Raw genomic sequence first — 22,778 nt, 5'->3', positions numbered from 1 at the left:
TGATCTTGTCAGGTAATTTGGTCACAGTGATGAAAATCTAACACAGAATTTATGTGCTCTTTTTATGATACTAATGTTTACTCTTAGAATTTTAATATGTATATTCTAAAATTAATCAGTGGCTTTAATCTTTATACTATCAAAACAAGTAGCTTAGAAGGCTTTACCTTAAATAATTCATTTCACAAATATTATTGTAATCTTATTTGGAATTTAATATGATTTAATTTGGTAGTCCTACAAATTATATTGTTGTTACTTTTTTTTTTTTTTTCAGTGCTGGGGATTGAACCCAGGGCCTTGTGCTTACAAGACAAGCACTCTACAAACTGAGCTATAACCCCAGTCCCTTGTTGTTACTTTTATGCATATTTATACTGACATACTTATCCACAGGTTTATAATTGCTCACCATTGCCTGTTATTCTGGGGATTTTTTCCTTCTTCTATCTGTATCTTTTGATTTTCCTTTTACTGGAGAGTCTGTTGATAGTAAAAATTCCACAGGATTTTTTTTTTTTTTTTGGTAACGTGAATATTTTCATTCAATCTTCACTTTGAGAAGGCAATTTGGGGGGCATATTCAATTTTAGCTTGACTTATTTTTGTCAACTTTTGGATATCATTTAACTTTGCTTCTAGTTTTCACTTTTGTTATTTGGAAAGCAGCTGCTACAAATGTTGTTTCTTTGCAGATTATTTATCTTTGGACTTCTTCTGGATTTCTGTTTTGTCAGGCAAGGACTTCTTTTAATTTATTCACATGGTTTTTATTTTATTTGAATATAGCTTATTTTAGACTTAACTTTGCTAACATTTAATATTTTACATAATTCTAACTGAAATTTTAGTTTAAAAAACATTGATACCTATAAATAAAAAATTTAATAAGTCAGGTAAAATCATACATGTAGGCATATGCATATATATGGGCATACACCACACACACACACACACACACACATATATATATACTTATCTCTATGTTAAGCTGGTGGTATTGTCATACAGAACTGAATTATTTTCAATTACTAAAACAAAGATACTTAACTTATAGTCCCATCAGATATATAAGGGCAAACGAGAACTGGGAAAAGCATATTAAACGGTTTTAAAATATATGTTTTTAGTAATCGTGTTGCATTGTTGCAACTGAGATAGTTGCAAGTGCTTTGGAGCAAATTGGTAGATTTGTTGACATCATTGGAAATGGGTTTTTAGCATTACATATGGAAATGCAAAAACATAACAGAAGAAAATAAATGAATTCCCATGGTGTGAGTTTGGAACGATAATATTAGAATGAAAGTCATGAAGTATTTTCCCCCAAAAAGAAAAAAAAAAACAACTCAACTTTTGTCCATTTAAAATTACATAAAAATAACCTAAAATTCAGTGCATGAGCAATTTTATTGTTCAGATTGTGCTTTACAAACATTTCTCCCCAAACAAATTGAAGCTCATTGCAAAAAGTAATCTATTCCATGTTTGGGGTTGAATATCTTACAAGATGAACCTGGAACATCATTTTCTGACTAAAAAGCAAGGAGGATTAAAGAACTATTAGAGTATGTCAAAAAGACTCAGAGGAGTCAACTTGAAGAACCTAGCACTGGTCTAAAATAGAAAAATGTGAGAAAGTAAAAGAAAATAAATGCAAAATATTAAAATACATCAAATGTGTTTAATCTATAAGTTCATAATAATTTTAATTAAAAATAATAATGTCATTGAACACCTTAGAAAAACAATAGGATGCAATGCATTACTGTGAAATGGGTAAATAAACAAATACAATCAAGCATTTTTCTTGTCTTTTATGGATTATATTTCAGGGTAATCAATGTAGATGACAGAAAGTTCTCTTTAGAGATTTAAAGAATGTTAGAATTGAAGTATTACCATTTTCTGACTGACCCCAGGCAGTAAGTTAAATTATAGCTAATATCAAAAAAGACAATCAGACATTACATTTCTCTTGATTGGGATACACTTAATACATAATACCATTACTGCCTTAAAAATATTATTGCCAGAAAATATTCACTCAAGTCTTTATACACCTTTACATCTAAGAGCCAATTCACACGATTACAGAAGATAGAGAGTATGTTAAAGGATGCCACAAGAGGCAATCAATGAAATGCCATTGGTATTAAAGTATGCACAATAAATAGGCCAGTGAGTTCAACAAATAGATTACGGGAAGGGGGGATGAAGGAGCAATCTATTGATAAAGTACACTATAGAGACACAAAAACAGTTTGCAATTTATTGATCTCATTTGGATGCTGATGTAAATAAATTGCAGAATGACATTAGGCATTTGAAAAAAATAGGAATCAATTTTAAGTGTGATAATCATACTGTGCTCATACATGTAAAGTCTAGCTTTTGGAGGTAAATGCAAAAATATTTACAGATTAAACAAAATGCCTAGAACTCACTGCAAAACATTCCGAGAGGATAGCAGGGGATGGGGGAGGGGATATTGATACACAAGACTGGCTATAAGTTGATTATGGCTGAATGTTGTTGATGGCTAAATGAAGAGGTACCACATTCTTCTTTCTCTATTCATAGACATTTGAAGATTTTGATTTTCAACAAGCTGGTACTGAGAAAGATAAATAATTTCACTTCATGATCGGATTTTGAACTGAGATCAGAATAAAACCAGTGATGACCAAAAGGAAGAAATTAAAACAACCTGATGAATTTTTATAGTTTCAGTCTTCTAGAGTTGTCTTATAAGCATTTAGCCTTAAAATTATATTTGGCATTTGAAAACCACAATAAATGTGGTGTTTTGGAGCCCATTCTGCTGTTCTTTCTGTAACTCAGTCTCTATAAGAATTTCCTCATAGCTTATTAGGTTCTCAAAATTTGCTTAAATAAGGAAAAAAAAGTCAAATTAATACCACTTTATAGCTTAACATTGGAAATAAGATGACTTTCAAGTTGGAAAACAAGATGAAGCTACCACTTACAAAATTGCCGCTTGCGGTTCAACATGTACAGATTACTGATTGTTATTGGGCTTTTTATTACAGTTTCAGATTGGACAGAAAGTGAGGAGGAAGTATAGACATTTCCCAGGTACTCCCTGCCTCCATCTACAGCCTCCTGGAGGATCAGCATCCCTTGCTGGAATGGTACTTTTGTTACACTTGATGAACTGCATAAATAAACACACACCGAGCAGTATGATTGCTGACTTGTGGTGTTTGGTTTTTAAGAACTTGCCAATCTGCCTCCCAACATGACTGTGCCATTTTGTTTTCTACCAGCAAGGGATGAGAGCACCTGCTGCTCCACATCCTCCCCAGCATTTGGTGGTGTTTGGATTCTGGATTTGGGCCATTTTCATAGATGTGTTTGTTTTAGTCAGCCTTCAGCTTTTTGCTGCTATGACTCTAAGGCCTGACAACAATTTTAGGAGAGGAGACATTTAATTGGGGCTCAGGGTTTCAGAGGTCTCAGTCCATAGACAGCTGGCCCCATTCCTGGGGCTCAAGGTGAGACAGAACATCATGCGGGAAGATTGTGGCAGAGGGAAGCAGCTCACGTGATCAGGAAGCAGAGAGAGAGAGAGAGAGAGAGAGAGAGAGATCTCCACTTGCCAGATACAAAATGCATACCCCAAAGGCACTCCCCCAGGGACCCACCTCTTCCAACCACACCCTACTACCTCCAGTTACCACTCAGTCAGTCCCTTCAGGGGATTAATTCAATGATTTTGGGTAAGACTCTCACAACCCAAACACTTCCCTTCTGAATCCTCTAGCATTGTCTCACACATGAGCTTTTGGGGGAAACCTCACATCCAAACTATAACATGTCTATAAAATGAAGTTTGTAATAAGTACTCCAGAGAATTCCTCTGAGGATGAATTAATGAAGAAATTCATGAAAACTAGCACATGTCTGACATGTTTTAGAACTCTAAAAATGGGTAGACTCACATATAACTACCGATTTCTGAATTGGGATGTGGGGTATATAAATCTCATGTCTGGAAATAAAATTAATAAAGAATTATTATTTTTCCTTCTTTTATCAGTTTGACTACTAACCTGGGTGTTAAGAAAGCAGAAACATAAATATAAGTTACATTAAAACATTGACTTGGATTATACAACAAAAATGAATGTTCTTTTGAACTTAATCTAACACTTTGGTCCAAAAGCATCAAGTGCAAGAAATGGAACCACTTGTTCTGCCATTAACCTTCCTTTAATAGATCATCTATCTTTGTGTGAAGTAGAAATATACATTTCCCCAACTGTGATTAATTTGGGTTGAGTGGTTTAATCCTAACCACAAATGATTTGATTCAGGGCATGGCTACATACAATGTGCTATTGGTTTCTGAATGATGGTCTTAGTTATGGTCTGAGCTATAGAAGTTTTGTTATATACAAACTAAATCATTTTGTAGTTTATTTGTTTGAAATAAGTGCTTTCTCTCCACCCCAAAGACTCTTGGGCAAAAATGAGTTAGTTATGAAGTCTTAGCACATTGGAGTTGGTAGCTCCACTTTTGCCTTGGCATCTGGAGAACCTATGCTGAATTCAGGATGTCACCAAAGCAGCACAGATAAGGTTTGAGGTGGGGAATACGCTTTGACGATGTGAGCCACTGGTTCTGAAGGCCATGTTTCAGACTCTCCTCACAAGGGCAGATTCCTTATTTTTGTTTGAAACAAAGATTTCACTAACAAAGAAGAAAAGATGAAGAATGACAGTGTCTCTTCATTCATCATGTTCAGCAATAATCACATTGAAAGATTCAATGAACAGATTCTAACATGAAATATTTTCCCCTTGAAGGCTCATAAAATACCTCACTCTTTGGAACCAATACGGAACTAGAAACTGTTTCAAGTAAAATGTAACTCAAATTCATGTGTGTGTTGTGTGTTGTATGTGTTACTTGTTAACATCACCTGGGTGTTGACCATCAAATGGTTTGCTTCTTCTTTCTCTAGAAGGCCAAGCTTCTGTTTAGAACCAACCAGTTTTTCCATGATATTTCTGTGTGTCTTTTCCAGGACAGAATAGAGAATTAAATAGTTCATGTGGACTTTTCTAGCTATCTGTTCATTTCACCATTGTTTAATTATGAACCTTTAAAAACACTATGGGGCCCAATTTATAAACCAGGAGAACATATCCTAATGAACACACTGCATTTTCAGTGATGGTAAAGTACGTACATGTGAAAAATTAATGTAAAAGATGTAAAAAGTAAAATGAACACAGAGAGATGGCTCAGTATCTTCTTTCTCTCCCCCACACTAATCCCAGTAAATCCCTTTAAAAAATGATGACTTGAGTTTTTAAATTTTCTACATAACTATGGTCACTCCTAAGGTTGGACTTATATTGATGTTTATTGGATTTTGTCTCAGAAAAACTAGGGAGAGCAATTTAGGGGACCTTAAGCTACTGGTGACTGAGCAGTGATTTGGAGAGGTGTCCTTGGGAAGAGTCTCATCATCTGAGGTTAAAAACATCGGTGTTCATGGTGTGTGTGTGTGTGGGCTGTGGGTGTGTGAGTCAGGTGTCCTTTCTCTATTCCAGGGCCCCCAGCAAGAAGAACTGAAGTTCATTTGGTGATCTGCCTTCCCCTCAACACACATCACTTTGACTTGCTTCTTTTTGGGGGCATTTCTCTTCCCCTTTAAAGCTCCCCTTAGTCTGAAACAGGAAGTGCAGCTGTGACTTGTGAGATGTTAGGGTAACTTGTTGCGGGGAACTCTGATGTTTTCTGGATTCTGCATCCTGTAAAGAACATGTGTGAAAGTGGACTTTTGAGCTTCTGTTGAAGAAATGGAAAAATGGATAGATATTTTCTGCTGGGGACCTGTGGGTCCATTTTACAGGACTGTGTTTGCAGACTCGCCTTCTGAGACTATTGATTTTCTCCATGATACTCCAGTCTGTTCCTGGTCATGTGGAACTTTTTAGCCATTTTAGCCAGGCCATGTTTTTCACATGATACTGAGTTTAGACACCACCTGAAGGGCTGATTCCTGGCTGCTAGGAGATGACAAATCTCCAATAGTGGAACTCACTGTGTATATTTACCTATAAATTTAGGGTAAGAGAGTCCCAAAGCCAGGCTCTAGTACACACTGGATGGCTGACTGGCTCAAGCTTTGACATTTGGACTTAGAGTCATACGTCCAGAGGAAAATGAACCACATATACCAAGTGGCAATTTGATGAAGTGTTTGATTAGTTTGGGCATATAAAGATTCTTCCATAGATTCAATTAAGGGATCCCCTTCTCAAAAAATAAAAATAAAATAAAAGGATATATATATATATATGTTTATATATATATATGTTTATATATATATCCTTTTTATTTTATTTTATATAAACATATATGTACTATATCCCTAGTGTTTTAAGCTTATGCAAATGTACTTGAATTTTTTTCTGAAGACATAATTTCATATATTTAAGCCAATTAACTGCTAGAAATTAGTAATAAACAAAAAAATTTGAAAGAACAAAATATAGTAATACATGAGCTGAATCAAATTATATCACGTTATTTATTAAATCATTAGGACAAAGAGTTGCAAAACCCAGACATTCAGTCTCCCTAGCAAAATCGTCTGTTTTATATGGCACCAGAAGGTGTGTTCATGGTCCAGCCATGGATAACCTGCACGAGCTAAAGCTGCGACTAAGTGAAATCTTAGACATGAGAAAAAGTACGGATCCATCACCAGGTTTCTGTTCTTTGAAGAAGCCAAGTCATAATATGATTTTACTGGTAAGTGTGGTCCACATTTAAAAAAATGTTCTCTTTTCACCTTGGTATGTATTTAGCCAATAATACAAGTATAATTGTACTATTATATAAATTTCATGCATTCACTCTTTGATGAACCATGCAGAAAGCCTGAGAATGTACAGAACAATACATTGGTTACATTGCTTTCAGGATGCTACCTCTGAGGAACCAAATGAAAAGACCACTGAAAAATAATCAAGAGTGAGATGCACTAATGCGGCATATGAACCCTTAGGCTTGTGTAGACCTTCTGTTCTTTATGGATGCAAATTAGTGTCTTTAATTTTATTTATTTATTTATTTATTTATTTATTATTTATTTATTTATTTATTTTATTTATTTTTCGTGTGCTGCTGGGGATTGAACCCAAGGCTTTGTTCATGCCAGGTAAGTGCTCTGCCACTGAGCCAACATCCTCAGTTCTAGTTCTTTTGTTTTATTTTAACCTTCCATCAACTGTGCTTCACAGCTTCCTGGCTTTAATCCTTGTAAAGCATGGATAACCTTGACTGCCTTTTTTCATTATTTTAAAGATAATGGGACTTGATAGAAGAATTGTTTATATTCATAAAAATTTGGATTTAGCCAAAATGTGCAAAAAATGCAGTTAATAAAAAATTATGGAGCATCTTTCCAAATAATATTATGGAGGTATTAAAATGATTTTGTAACTCTATGTTTATTGATGTGAAAAAAATGCTAAGACATTACATTTAAAAAGTGAAAAAAGGTCATAGAATTTTTGTTAATCTATTATACAATGGCATTTATTGGCACCTGAATGTGTATAGTGAAACTGTCTTAGTAAACCACCCCCCACCACCATTTTAGATGTAAGGACTCCCATGTTTTAATTTTTGCTATAAGATATATTTCAGTGGCACATTAATCTGACCTCATCAGCTTGGAGTTTGTCAAGGATCTTTCCTGAACTGGAGTTGAACCCTGGAAAAGTCATTGCTGCCGTTCCATCTGATTTCCCTGCATGGTCCACTACTGCCAGGAGAAACATCACTGCCAGGGTTCCTAATGGCTTTCCCTTCACAGCCAAGGGAAGTTTTCTGTCTTGGGTTGGCAGGGAAGTGTAGACCCAGTTATGGCTATTCCAATGTCCTGCACAAAGTGGATCATATATGCTCCCTAGGATGCACATAATATTGAAAACTACGTGCACTAAAATATTGCCTGGAATTAGCCTAGAATGTCAACTATTATCATTATTTTTAAATTGTCTTACTAATTTTTCTTAATATTTGTTTGTTTTTGTTTGTTTGTTCTTTGTTTTTTAGGGTGCTGGGGATCGAACCCAGAGCCTTGTGCTTACAAGGCAAGCACTCTACTGGACTGAGCTATCTCCCACAGCCCCTTAATATTTGTTTTATAATAAATATTGAATGCTTCTGTCATAAAATAAGACAAATATAGGTAATAAAGTCTTATCCTTCTGTGTCTTTAAAAATTGTTTGAAAACATTTCATAAGGAAAGGACTAATTTGAAAAGCCAGTTTTAGTCCTTACAATGCCACTATGATGCAGGTATACTTTTTCCCATTTATACATGGAGAAACCATGTTGAAAGACATGTCCAAAGTCATATAAACTAGTAAATGGCAGAGCGAGAATTTGGAACCATGCAATTTTTAACACAATCCTGCACTCAATTCTCTCATTATAACTGATTTTAAGGAAAAATCCTAATTTGAATAATTTGTTCTTGTGAATTTAAATTTATAAGATGCATTTGCACAGCATAGATTTCCCTCTTGTGGATCCACTGAAAGCTGCTTTTGCCAGTAGAGGGTGGTGGTAGGTAGAGGGGATAGGAGTATCAGGAGTAGTAGAAGATAGGGAATTTTAAAAGTTTCAATACTGAATCAATGTCATCTTGATGCCCTAATAAATGATTTCAAATTTAGTAGAAAACCCCACGGATTTATTCATCTTACAGTTGTACAAATCAGGAATCTGACATCTTGGCTGAGCTTAGCTCCAAAAGTGTCCCGCAAGGCCAAAATCAAGTCTCTGCTGGCCTGGGCTTTTATAAGGAGAACATGGGAGGTGATGGTTGTTTTCAGGGTCATTGAAGTCTTGGCAGAATTTAACTCTATGTGTTATAGGACTGGTGAACTTGATGTCTGTCTAGCTGTGTCATTGTCGTATTAGAGTCACTACATTGCTCTTCTTTTCTCTCTCACTCATTTCCCAGACAGAGCTCAACCTTTGACTCCAACTGGCAAGGTTTTTCTGTGTAAAGGGGTCAAGTGCTCACCTGGATATACAAGCTACTCCCCCCACCCCTTTTTTTTTCTAGTCCATAACCTCAATTATCTCCAACATCCCTACTTAGACAGTGTTCAAATGAATAATCAGAAAATAGAATCTCAGGGAACATCTTTAAATTTCTGCCCACCATATATTTTCTTTTCCCCTCAAAACTCGGTGAGAGAAATATTCACACTCTTTAAAAGGTTAATAAGGTATTGATAACCTTTGGTTCTTATTCCTGAACATATGACACATTTCAGATACTCAGAGATCTTTTCCTCAAACTCAGCACCTTGAGTAACTTTATTTATAAATATTTCAAAACAGATTTTTAAATGTCTCACCTGAGATGTCTGCTTCATTCTTTCTGGTAAAATGAAAAATGGCTCTTCCCAAACAACATATTATTTCATAGATGTTTTAGCTTGTGGAGGACTCAAGGATAAGTTACAAGGTCACAGGAAGCACTGACCTGGTTATTACACACAGCATATATTTCCATGGTCTGGGTTCAGGTGCAAAAGTACAGGGGATCCACTCTATCTCAGTTGAAGGCATTGATCATGATCAAATTGTGCTCATCACCATTACACTGGCTAGGATTTACAGTTTTACTATGATTTTGGTTTTTATGGATATATGCTAGGTTTAAAGAGATAAGTCCCACAACTGGATGAACTTCAGTTCCTCAAAACCCTCTTGCCAGAGTAAGAAGAATAAGAATGGAGATTTTTTTTTCTTGTCCTACTTTCCAGTAATTTACTTTGACTTCATAAATGTTGTCCTGACTTGCCATAGACCACAAAGTATCATTAACTTTGAGACAAGTATGCTTCATAAAAATTAGCTAGAATGTGACCTAATTTTGCTATTAGAATTGCAGTTGCATTCCTCTAACGAGTTACTCTTCTCCTTAGAAAAACAAATCAAATGGGGGTCAGCATCTGGCAATAAACCAGAAGATAGGCAGGTAAATGATAGAAAGATGGTAGATAGGTAGGTTGAGATCAGGAGATAGTAGAGAACCTAGAGAGATTGGTTGATAACATTTTGACAGGAAAGGCTGGATTCATCCCTAAATGAAAATAAAAGATAAGGGGATTGCGGAGGTGGATATTCTGGGGAAATTACTAAATAGGGCCTTAAAATTGGAATTTCGTGAAACAAACTGTCCTCAGAAAAGTTAATGAGAATAACTGATGATGACTTTTCTCGTGGAGGGTCCACAGAGTTCTGTTTGCCCTGTACCCGATGGCAAGTGTCATGTTTGCATGCCACCTAGGAGAGTGTCGATCTTTATGAAGGGCCATAGTGCTAAGATCACATCTGCTCGCTGTTGCCATGGTGTAAAGCGTGACATACTTTTGGCCTGAGGATGTATTTAAATTAGAGTTCTGTAGGAAAACGGAATCAATGGGATGCGTATATAGACAGAAAGAGACCCATTTTAAGGAACTGGCTCAAGAGATGATGGGGCCTGGCAAGCCCCAAATTTTCAGGGTGGGCAGGTAGAATGGAGACTCATGGAAGAGCCAAAGCTGCAATTCAAGGCCAAGGACTGCCAGGCTGAGGATCCAGGGAAGATCCAATGTTACAGTTTAAGTGTAAAGGCCACCAGGCTGGGGACCTAAGGAGGAATTGCCACTGCAGTTCAAATCTGAAGGTGTCCTCTGGCAGAATTCCTTCTTGCTCAGGAGGGGTCAGTCTTTTGCTCTAATCAGGCCATCAACTGACTGGACAAGGCCCACCTCCATTATAGAGAGTGATCTGCTCTAGTAAAATCAACCAATTTAAATGTTTACCTCACTCCCAAACACCTCTACCAGAATTATGTTTGACCACATATCTTAGGCACCTGTGGTCCAGCCAAGTTGACACAGGAGATTTTAAGTTTTATCTTTTGGATTCTAGGGTCTAAATTTATACACCTTTAAAAAATTCAATTTGCATGACTATAAAAATAATGTCAGTGCTACCTGTGCATCAAGGTTTGATTACTTTGTCTAACTGCAGAAAATAAAGTGCACGTTATTTTGGATTCCCTATAAATTCTATCATCTAGCATTCCTAGGTACTTAAGTGCCAGGCACGGCACTCTGGGTTTCAGATGATGAGCCTGCCCGAGATAGACTATTATCCCCATCTCATTGTTGATCTTGAAAGTAATTTATTGACATAAAATACAGTGTGAAGTAGCAAAGATGGCCATTAAAGTCAAGTCTTTTCTTTCTAAATCTTACACTTTTGCCATTGATAACCGTGCCTCTCGCGTAGCATGAATATACCTGAAAATTCAGAGCCTTTCTCTGCCTAGGCGATCCACAAGCTGGCTCTGAGCATCTTAGCTACAAAGGAGCAGAGATATCATATATTTTATTATAACTTAAAAATTAATGTGGGCAGTAGAAATTGAAATGTTTAAAGAAAATGTTTCAAGAATTTTATTATGCAATGATTTTTAATTGTTGGCTGCAAATAGGATGTATTTTAGCATTCTCTCATGGTTCTTATCTAATTAATATGAGTAACCTCGCCGCCAATGTTTCTTGAATAATTGTGTGTGTTCTACATAAATGGTTGCAGTCGAGGGCCTGTCGAACAGCAGTATGATTCTCTCCCATGTTGGCAGAACCACATCCAATCTAAACCTCCACGTGGGCTGCCAGGATACTACCATGTTGCTGGAATTTTGTCAAAGCCATTGCCCTCCTTCTGCCCCTCTGTGTTCATTGGCCAGAGGTGTGTGACAGTTCCCAAGGAACAGAATCTGCGTAGTCCTATAATTTATTTGTTCATTTCATCTGTTTATGAAAGGGAACAAGAGCACTCGCCATTTGGGGAAGTATTTGCATAATTTAATTAAATAACCACTGTCTTTCTATGCCAGCAAGCTGATGCAGTAGATAATGTCCCAATTATTGTTCAGTCACTTTTTCCTCTCCATCTTGAAATTTCCAGGCATGCATCAGAGGAGGGAAGACTAGTTGAGTGGGAGAAGGGAACCTACATTCTGCCATGAAAAGTATATTCTTTTGTTTTCCATCAGTCCCTACTGGCTCTGATCCAATAGACCTTCCCTCTTCCATGCTGGCTTGAGTCCTGGTTCTCCACTGTGACTCAGGTATAAAGCCTGATTTACCTAGGAAGAGCAGGCTAACCCCAATGCCTTTCCCATGCATAGATTTAGGGGAGAAGAAGACCTGACTTATGAAATGTAAGAAGTCCACTGCGGTACTTTGCATGAAGGATTTCTTATTCTTCTAAAAAGACCAGAGAGGCAATGATTCATCTTTCTTTTCCCACTGGATCTTATCTGGTCTGAGTGGAGAAATATGGTAATCACCTAGTGACCACGCAGGAAGTTACCTTGGGTAATTGACATATTTTTGATATTAGAGACAAAAGTTCCTTAGCCTTGATATGTAAATAAACCACTTGAATAACTTAATCCTGAAGCTAGCCCCATTATTTGAGGTAAAAATATTTCCTAATTTCTTAACCTGTTGAATCAGCGTTTGTCTATAACTCTGGGCTGAATCCATACTTACTTCTATGATTGACTCTTTTGAATTTTTTTTTTTTTTACTGCTAGTGACCTTACCCTTAAATACTGGTGAGTCATGTACAGTCTCTCATTTCCACAGAAAGATGTGTTGTGGAGGATGTGTTACGTGGAAAGCAGACTCGTGACACACTGTGGGATTGCTGCCTGTCAGTGCTGTGGAGTGTGTGCAAAATATGTGTGTGGAAGACTGGTCAAGCATAGATTTACTTATGGATGGAACACTGCCACCTATTTCCCTTCACACACACATACACACACACAATCTAAATACTTTGCTCAATTAGAGAATGTGGATGAAGAAATTCACAATACTTTATGTATTGGAGGAGAAATTGGTGATAGTGGTTAATAGAACCAAAACAACTGGAATGTGCCCAGATAAAGACCAAGAGGGCCTGGTTGCCTGGTTTTAAATCTATAAGACGAATATAACTGTTAACATCACACCCAAGAATCAGGAAACTTATCCCAACAGGGCCAGTGAGATTTACAGCATTTAAAATAAGTGAGAACTCATGACTTTGGTGGAAAAATTTATTATGCAAGAAATAAAAAGTAGGTCTACAAATAATAATTCTGGAAGTGCTGGGAATTGCTACTGGCCAAATTATTGTTGTTAGATCATGTGCAATATGGCAATATAACAATGAATTCCATCACCATATACCACTATAATGTACCAATAAAAATGCGGAAAAAAACCAAATACTTGCTGGCAAGAATGTGGGGGGAAAGTCACATTTATTACATGTTGGTGGGACTGCAAATTAATATAACTACTTGGAAATCAATAAGAAGATAACTCAAAAGACTAGATATGAACACACACCATATGACCCAGCTATCCCACTACTTGGTATATATACAAAAAATATAATACTATAGCCATACATGTACACTCATCATTATAGCAATGCACTTCACAATAGCCAAGTTATGGGAACTAGCCCAGCTGCCTGTCTACAGTTGACTGGATAAAGAAAATGTGGTATATTCACAATTGAATTTTACTTTAGCCATGAAGAAAATGAAATATGGCACTTGCCAGTAAATGAATGAAACTGGAGAATATCATGCTGAGTGAAATAAGCCAGATTCACAAAGTCAAGGGTCAGTATTTTCTCTCCTATGTAGAATCTAGAAAGAGAAAGAAAAAATGAATTTTAAAAAAATGGGATCTCATGAAAATAGAAGGAAACCAACAGAGTAAAAAAAGGGGGATTGAGAGGGAGGGAGGAGGAGAGGGCATGGGGAAGTACTGAGGAGTGAATTCTACCAAATCATGCTATGTGCATGTAAGAATGTACTACAGTGAATTCTGCCCAGATATACATATACATAAGCATGAATTAAAATGATAATATTAATAGTCATAATAATAATAAAAGGAAGACTCACATACTAGAATGAATGATCAGGAGGAGGAAGGAGAGAAGGACTACAGAATGAGGCTGGTCAAATTATGTTTTGTGCTTGTATAAATATGACATAATGAATCCCACTACTATGTATAATTGTAATGCACCAATTTTTTATAAACAGGCTTACATGTAGGATCCCCAAAAGGGTTGGTGTGAGCATATTGCTGTGGACTCAATTGTGTCCCAGGTTCACACGTGGACTCTCTCATCCCCATTGTAGTGGTAACTGGAGATGAGGTCTTTGGGGAAGTAATTAGTTTTAGATGAAGCTATGAAGGTGGGATTTGTGCCCTTCTAAGAAGAGATGCCAGAGAGCGTGTTTCCCTTCTCTCCCTGTATCATGTGAGAATTCAGGGTTAGGGTTAGGGGAGTTGTCTCTAAGTCGGGAGGAGGGCTGTAACCATGAACAAAATCCACCAGCACCTTCATGGACTTTGAGCCTTCAGAACTGTGAGGAATAAATGTCTGCTGCTAAACCACCTGTCTGCAGCATTTTTTAGAGCAGTCCAAGCAGAATAATATACATACCCAGTTGTTTTCCCAGACTTACCAATATGAGAAAAATATCCCTAAGGAGTAAATAAGTGGAGAATGATCAGAGATTACATTATTTTGACCTCTTATCACAAGAAGATTTCTGGAATGGAATTGAGGTATCCAAAATTAAAATTGTGTTTCAAATATTTGTTCTCTTTCTGCCCTGGAGAAAAAGATCCAGTTGATAGAAAAGAGAGGGCATCACTGATGTCGTCCTATAGAAAAGGAAGCAGACTGAGGAGGACCTTACACACATGAAGTCTTACTCTTTGATTTTTGTACTTAGAAGAGACTGAGAGAGGTAACAGTGTTGTGACCCAGGTTATTCATGGAAGAACTGGTTTCATGGCTTCTCACTCTTCGGAGTCAAAATTGTGTCCTCTAACTTCAATAGAACAGACTCAGGCTTCAGTGATTATCTTTTGAACTCTTTGAGCTTGCCAACTACAGGAGCAAAATTTATTTCCCATGAAACATACTTTGTTCTTTCCACTCTCATGAGCTTATTGCTGACTGTCCCTTAGCCTTTAATTAAAGAATTAATGTGAACGTTTGTCTTCAAATTTATATGAAAATCACTCTTTATCTTTGTTTTAAAATTTGGATTTCCTAATGAAGTGTTAATAAAATTCTTTACATAATATATTTCAAGTTAATGTGATAAAAGAGAAAACCACATTTATGTTATGTTTCTATCTTAAATTAGTTTTTGCATATATAAGTGGATTTTGCAAATTGTGTTTATGAAGGGGACTAGGTTAAGTGACAATAGAGGCAGAGAAGAACTTTTATTTTTGACTATGTATTATTAAGGTTTTCTTTATCATGTTATAAATTACTCACTCTTTAGGATTTAGGTGTTAGCAAAGATTTGTGTAATTCTTCATTCTATTTTAGAAAGTTACAAGTTGTTAAGAAAAGTACCCACCTAATGAAAAATTGAGAAATAGAAACCACACATCAGGATTTGACCTCTGTTCTGCCTCTTCCTGTTTGTAAAAGTTCTGAAAACTTCTTCATTCTTTGTTCCTTCTCATCTTTAAAAGTAAGGCTAATAGTGAAACAGAAGAGTTTGGCAATGATTAGAAACAATAAATCTATTTTAGTCGGTTTTGTTTTGCTATAACAAAGTACTTGAGGCTGGGAAATTTAAAAAGAAAGAGACTAATATAGCTTGCTGTTCTGGAGATCCAAGGGCATGGAACCAACATCTGTTCAGCTCTGATCAGGACTTCATGACTGTGTAACAATATGGTGGAAAACAAGCAAGAGGCAGGGGAGGGGCCAGGCTTGCTCTTTTATAATAGTCTGTGCAGGAATTAATCCAGTTCCATGAGACCTGGCCCACTCCCAGGAGACAGCACTAATCCATTCATAAGGGGAGAGCTCCCATGACCTATTTACTTTCTACTAGCCTCACCTACAGAATTCCAGCATCTGAACACCACCACACTGGGGACCAATCATCAATCATGAACCCTGGGTGGACAAATCCCACCCAAACCATGCAACACATATCAAGTCTGTTATGAAGATGATTGGCTGCCATGTTGGGGGGATGAAGGGGCCTTTGGGGGCCTTTCCGGTGTACCTAATTATCCCACTGTAATTGCTACTAGTATTGCTTTTCATTTTCAAATAATTGAAAGTGGATGATAAATGACATAGTCACCCTCATCCATCTGAGATGCGGTGGGGAGTTTGGACTTTATGGCAAAGCCTGTGGAAAGATACTGAGAAAGAAGAGCATGCTCCAGAGGTAGTTTGGTTTCTGAAATTTTCACCACCACAGGGAATGTCTGTACCGGTTGTTAAGTTTGCCTGTTTCAGGAGCAGAAGGTGCTGTAAGCCTAGAAGAAAAGGAAGAGACTTAAAACGGTCTAAGGTAGCTCTGAAAGATGAATCTGGCGATGGAAGGAGACAGGTATGAAATAAGGCTCCTCCAGAGCTGATCTTTGGACAGCTGCCTGCTTCTCTTCTGCTGCTGATTTGTTTGCTTTTTAAATTTCGGGACTGACAAGTATAAAACTGTTTGGATATTCCACAAACTCAGATTAAATTGGATTCACAAGCTAATACAGTGTTATTATTAGGGACTGAATCACTCACTCTGGAACCATTATCTGATACATTTCAGAAATAAACATTTAGTAGATGTGCCACTTTTCCTGCTTGTATTTGAGGGATGAAATACAAACATCAGAAAGTCATATGGAGCACAAAATAGAGGGTAGGATGGCTCCCAGGCACATAAACAGACTTGAAAAGAAATCCTAGGTAAAGATTTACCTAAAGACAGTGTTGGGTGCAGACATGAGCAGGTTACTCTTTCAGAGTGGAGAGTTTTAGGTAGGGAATACCTTGCATACCAAGTGGGTGGACATGCATCTATTATGGAAAAGTGGAGAGCAATGTCAGATTCCAATTTTATTTTTGTAGTTGTATTTAATCAGGGGATGGATGCATCAGTATTAACAGAAAGCTTTTTGTTGTGGGGTGGGGAGAAGGTACCAGGGATTGAACGCAGGGGCACTCGACCACTAAGCCACATCCCCAACCCTATTTTATATTTATTTAGAGACAGGGTCTCACTGAGTTGCTTAGTGCCTCACTTTTACTGAGGTTGGCTTTGAACTTGTGATCCTCCTGCCTCAGCCTCCTGAGCTGCTGGGTTTATAGGTGTGTGCCACCACACCCAACTTTTTTGGTTTCTTTTTAAATACATCTGTGGAGCCCCACGTCAGGCCTCCTAAATTAGACTGAGTGGATTTGAAAATCTTCCATGTGAGTCTAATGTACACCCTGGGTTAAGAACCAACGCTCTAGCCCTGTGGTTGTTAAACTTCTGCATTAGAAGAACCTGATAGACTCGTGAAGTTCAGATTTCTGGGTCCTGCCCAGGGTTGCTGATTCATGTACCTGGCATAGGGCTTGAAGGAGTGCATCTCTGACTGGTCCCCAGGTGATGCCAGCCTCTTGTCCACACTTGGAGAACCACTGCCTGAGACTGGGCCCTTCTTCCTATCTCATGGTGCCTGCTCAGGAGGTCTCAATCATTTCTTGCTTGGACTATTACTATGGTTTCCCATCTTGCTTATCTTCTCCTCCATTGCTAAAGTAATATTTATAAAATAAAAACTTGATGATGATTCCATAACTTGAAGCATTTCCATGAGTCTTCACTTGGTCAGATCCAAATGTTATGGAATAGTACTCTTGGGTCCTGCTACCCCCCTGGGGTCTCCTCTCCCACTGTTCAGTTACTGAGGCTGTTTTGAAATTGATCCTCTTGCCTCAGCCTCTTGAAGTTGCTGGAATTTACTGGCATGTGCCCGGATCCTTAAAACTTTTAACATAAAATAAGTCATGATACCTGTTAATATAATTATTTCCTCAATTCCTTTTCTAAATTACCTTCAATATTGTGGAGTTGTTGGATTTCCATGTGAATTTTATAATTACCCTGTCAATTTGTACAACATCTTGCTGAGATTTTGGTTGGTATTGCCCTGAATTTACAATTTTTTGTGAGGACAGTTGTTGATTTTATAATATTAAGTGTTCCAGTTTATAATGTAGTATAATCTTCCATTTTTTTAGGTTGTCTTTAATTTTCCTAATAATGTTTTGTAGTTTTCTCTGCAGATGTGTTGGCATACCTTTTAGTGGATTTATTTGTAGGCATTTGATATTGCTTGATATAACTACTTTAGATTTTAAGATTGAAATTTTTCAATTTGGCGCTAATTACATTAATGATAAATTATTAATGGTGACTATGAACTACCAACTTTGCTAAATTCATTTATTAATTATAATAATTTGTAGGTTGTTTGGGATTTTCTATGTACAAAAATCATACTGACTGAAACTAATCACATTTTTCTTTCTTTCTTTTTGTTCCATATACATTTATTTCTTTTTCTTACCTCTTGGCATAGCTAGGACATCCAGCACAAGGTTAAATGGAAGTCATGATAATGGGATATGAGGGATTAAACTTTCAGAATTTGAACATTAAGTATTACATATTTTGTACATCTTGTACATTTTGTAAAAGATACCTTTATATTCCTAGTTTGCTAGGGATATCATGAATGCTCATTAATTTTGTTATTATTTTATTATTTGTTCTAGTTATGTTAATAAAGTTACTAGTTTGAGTTCAAATCTGTACCTTTTTAGTTTACTTTGCCTCCTTGGTCCTTTGTTCTTTTTTTCTATTTTCTTGATGTGTTTTGTATCTTTCGAATATTTTAAGTGTTCAACTTTTCCTTCCCTATCAACCATGTAATTATATATTCTTTTACCATTATTTTGGTGGTTTCCCAGAGATCATACATAATTTAAACTTTAAAGATCCATCTTAAATATGTACTGTGTACTATTACCAACTGCCAGAACAACACAGAGACAGTGGTGGAACTCTTAAATTCCAATTATTTTCTTGTCTCTTTATAGTATTATTGATGTGCTTTTTTTTACCTTTTTTTTTTTTTTTTTTTTTTTCACTGGGGATTGAATCCAGGGAGTCTGAGCCACTGGGCCACCATCCCCAGCCCTCTTTTTAAATTTATTTGAGATAGCATCTCTCTAAGTTGCTTAAGACTTTGCTAAATTGCTAAACCTGGCCTCGAACTTGAGGTCCTCCGCTGGGATTACAGGCGTGTATGACTGCTCCTGGCACATTTTTATTCTAATATATTTTAGAACATCCAAATCATTATTATGGTAGTTTATGCAGTCATTTCCATTTAAATTTACCAGTGTATTTAGCATTTCTGCCTTTGTTATTAATTCTTGCATTATTGTATTTCTGCCTAGAATTTTTGTATGTTCTTCTGCCTAAAATTCTCACTGCAGTATTCCTCCTAGTGATAAATCACCAGCTTCCTGAATACATCTTAATTTTAACCTTAATTTGGAAATTAGTTTTACCAATTCCATACCAAGTATGGAATTCTAGATTGGCAAGTATTTTTTAAAAGTACATTAATGATATCTCGCCATTAAAATTAGAATTAAATCTCTTGAAGAGTTCAGTCTTATTATAACTTTTTCAAAATAAAATTTTTATTTTATTTCTTCAATAGGGAGTTAACTAATTCAATGTTAGTTAATTCGATTCCATCTTTGGATTGGAAAAAAATCAAACCAGTGCTTTCTCAATATTACACAGAGCTCACTGGACCATGCCAGGCACTGAACTCTGAGCTGGACTGTGACTCAGTAGATCTGGTCCTACTGCCTCCAACTAGCATGTGGCCATAAGCAAATATACCTCCATTTTCTCCTGTGTGAAGTGAGAGTGGGACTGGTAGAGTAGCTTTCTCCATCAACCATCCATGATCATATGGTTCTTCTATTCTGGTCAAAGTTGTGCTGGACAAGAGAAAGAAGAATGGAAAGAAAAGTTTCAGATACTATCTTCATGTATGTCGTGTGTGTGGGGTACTCGTAGTTCTAAAACGTCTTAGCGTGCGCACATTTTACTACAGTACAAAAATGCCTCATGTGTTTGATATGCATTGCATTTTTTACATTTCTGTGAAGTTTTATGAGATCATTGAAACAATTATGGCACTTTGGAAAGTGGCCTTTTCTACTATCATTGAAGGAACTTGGCAAAGAAAGTCATATATTCACTTTGCACTTGATGTCACGCTTGTTAGGTCTCTTCACAGTGCTGTGCTTCTAAATAAACACAGGGAATATGCACCAGGATATGGATTCAAATTCTGCTGGGTGGACCTATTCAACCTTTCTTTACCTGAATCTTCTCAGCTGTGAAAGGTCCACTATAGCAACAATTGGGGTGATCGTGAGGATCCAGTGGAATGGTCCATGGAAAGCCGTTACAGAGTCAGACGCAGTTTAATGAATATAGAACTAACCTTGTCTTACTTTCTAGAATCCTGGATCCTAATGCATGTGATGCTTAAAAAAGCTACCTAGCTAGCTTTGTGTACCTGCTCATCCCTTCATCTTCTACTCTAATACATCTTACTGTGAAAACCACAGATTTATGGAATGAGTTTGAAAGGGTTCTCACTACCCAAAGAAACTATTTTGTTTTTCTCAGGAGAGAGAATTATTCTTTCTATTTATTTTTGTTGTTGTTGTTGTTTATTGCTGCTTAACAAAGTACCCCAAAACCTAGTGACCTAAGGCAATAAACCACTCTTTCAGTTGGCGGGAAATCAGGGTTCAGCTTACCTGAGTCCTAAGGTTTTCAGTCTCACGGCTGCAATCTGAAAGTGTCAGCTGTGGCGTGGTCATTTCCACGCCAGGATTGGGGTCTTCTGGCTAAGCTCACTGACAGGGTCACTGGCAGCCTGAAGCCACTGATGACGTGGACAGAAACATCGGGTCCTGGACAGCTGGGCCTCTCACAGGCCACTCATAACATGACAGTTTACTCACCTCAGAGCGAGGGCAGAGAGAGAGGGGTGAGAGGCAAGAAGAGAAAGAATCAAAGTCTTCTGTTATTTAATTTTAAAAGTGACATCTCACCAAATTCACCCTCTTCTGTTCATCAGAAGTTATGAGGTCTTGCCCACTCTCAGGTGGGATTACACAGGACCTGGGTATCAGGAGGTGTCTTCACTGGGGCCCATATTAGAAGCTCACAGGTATGAAACTCAGATCATTCAAAATATTTGGTCTTCCATTTCAGCTTGGTAAGGGGAAGAAAAAGAACATCATGCACATACCAAAATGCAAATTTTTTCCCATGTTTTTACATAAGACTCATCAGCTTCATGAATTAAATATTTTTACCATATTGAACATTTTGGAAGAATCTAAAGATTTTAGTACTGGAAACCTCTCCCTCCCTCAAAACAAGCAGAAAAGAACAAACAAGCTCTTGTTTTAACTTCAAAGCTCAACAGGTTATATGTCAATGGGATGATTATTTTAAACTCCAAACAGCCATTTTTTTTTTTTCCAGATAACTTTAAAATTCTAGTGAAGAAGTAAATTTTCCTCTTTATGCCTCCAAAGGTTAGGAGGGTAGGACAGTATCTTGCCACACCTGGGCAATTCAGTTTGCACAGCTCCCTCTTAATCCAAGAAACAGAATTGTCTCTGAAAAACAGAAGAACTGATTAAAATTTCTGTCTCTGTGATTACTTACAACATCTGCTTTGTGCCCTGGGATCCTCCTTTATCCTTAGTCTGTTTAGAGTTTCAAAGATTTCTTTCTGCACCTGGTATCAGATGAATCTGTGACTCTCATCAGAGAAGATGTTAGAGTTAATTTATTCTACAGCAAAGCAAAGACACCTATGCTCCTCAGAGGTGACTAACAGGAAAAAGGGAGCAGAGTCTTTTGTTCTCTGTTTGTATAAGGCAAATGGCAAGGGGAGTTTAGGATGCAGACACACTAAATTCAAATTAGTCAAAGTCTGCTTAATTATAAAGAACTGACATGCAGGCAAATAAGGCCATTTAGCAAAAGTTTAACTGCTAAGCCTTGTACTTTGTTCTGTTTTAGTCACCCAGAAGACTTGTTGAAAACAAATCTGTCTTCCTTGATGGACATTATCTTCCAATTTTGCAGCTTCAGGAATGATTGAGTTGTACAGTCCTATGGGAATTTTGGAATCTATGAACCATCTCTCTAGAATATTGCATATACCCAAATAAATGCAAAATTTAATAAATTCCAGAGGTTTCGCAGACCTCTATTAGCTTATACATGACTTTCTGACTAAGAAACTACTGAGAAGGAAAATGGGAATTTATAAAAATCAGAAGAGGTTTGCTGAAAGGTGTATGTATTTGAGGCTTTTGAATCTCCCTGAGTGATCTCAAATGTTCTTCTGCTGCAGGGACGGGGTGTTAGTGTTTTGTGGAGTAAAGGGAAGTATTTCTGTTGTAGGAGTTCTCAATCTTTTGTCTATGGAAAAATAATCCAAGAAACTTATTAAAAAATAAATGTGGATTCCTGGACCCCCCCATCAATACTGATTTAATAGTTCCTAGGTGAGCCCTCAAGCATTCAACTTAGAAGTGCAAGGAGACACTAATCCAGGTACCCCAGGAACCAGGCTTGGAGAAATTCACCACACATGTGTCAAGGTCTCTCTCTCTCTCTCTCTCTCTCTCTCTCTCTCTCTCTCTCTCTCTCTCTCTCTCTCTCTCTCAATCTCTCAGGTGAGGCTCAGTGTC

At 37.1% G+C, this 22,778-nt stretch overlaps 1 long non-coding RNA gene across 4 annotated transcripts; it reads right to left on the bottom strand.

Moving 5' to 3' along the window:
- Window positions 1-13,281: 13,281 nt before the first annotated feature.
- On the bottom strand, window positions 13,282-21,939 carry LOC306668548. Of its 4 annotated transcripts, XR_013765896.1 has the most exons (7): window positions 21,742-21,939; window positions 21,117-21,279; window positions 20,820-21,026; window positions 19,885-19,985; window positions 15,532-15,640; window positions 14,617-14,766; window positions 13,282-13,782 (listed from the first exon to the last, which is right to left on the bottom strand). It is a non-coding gene; the product is annotated as an uncharacterized lncRNA (long non-coding RNA). The 4 variants fall into 4 exon arrangements; XR_013765893.1 differs by having other exon boundaries at window positions 20,820-21,279; XR_013765894.1 differs by having other exon boundaries at window positions 14,617-14,703; window positions 20,820-21,279.
- Window positions 21,940-22,778: the final 839 nt, after the last annotated feature.

This window comes from Sciurus vulgaris, assembly GCF_902686455.1.
Source record: "Sciurus vulgaris genome assembly, chromosome: 8".
Classification (NCBI taxonomy): Eukaryota; Metazoa; Chordata; class Mammalia; order Rodentia; family Sciuridae; genus Sciurus; species Sciurus vulgaris.
Note: the sequence above shows the minus strand (reverse complement) of the source record. Positions and strands in the feature narration are given on the sequence as shown.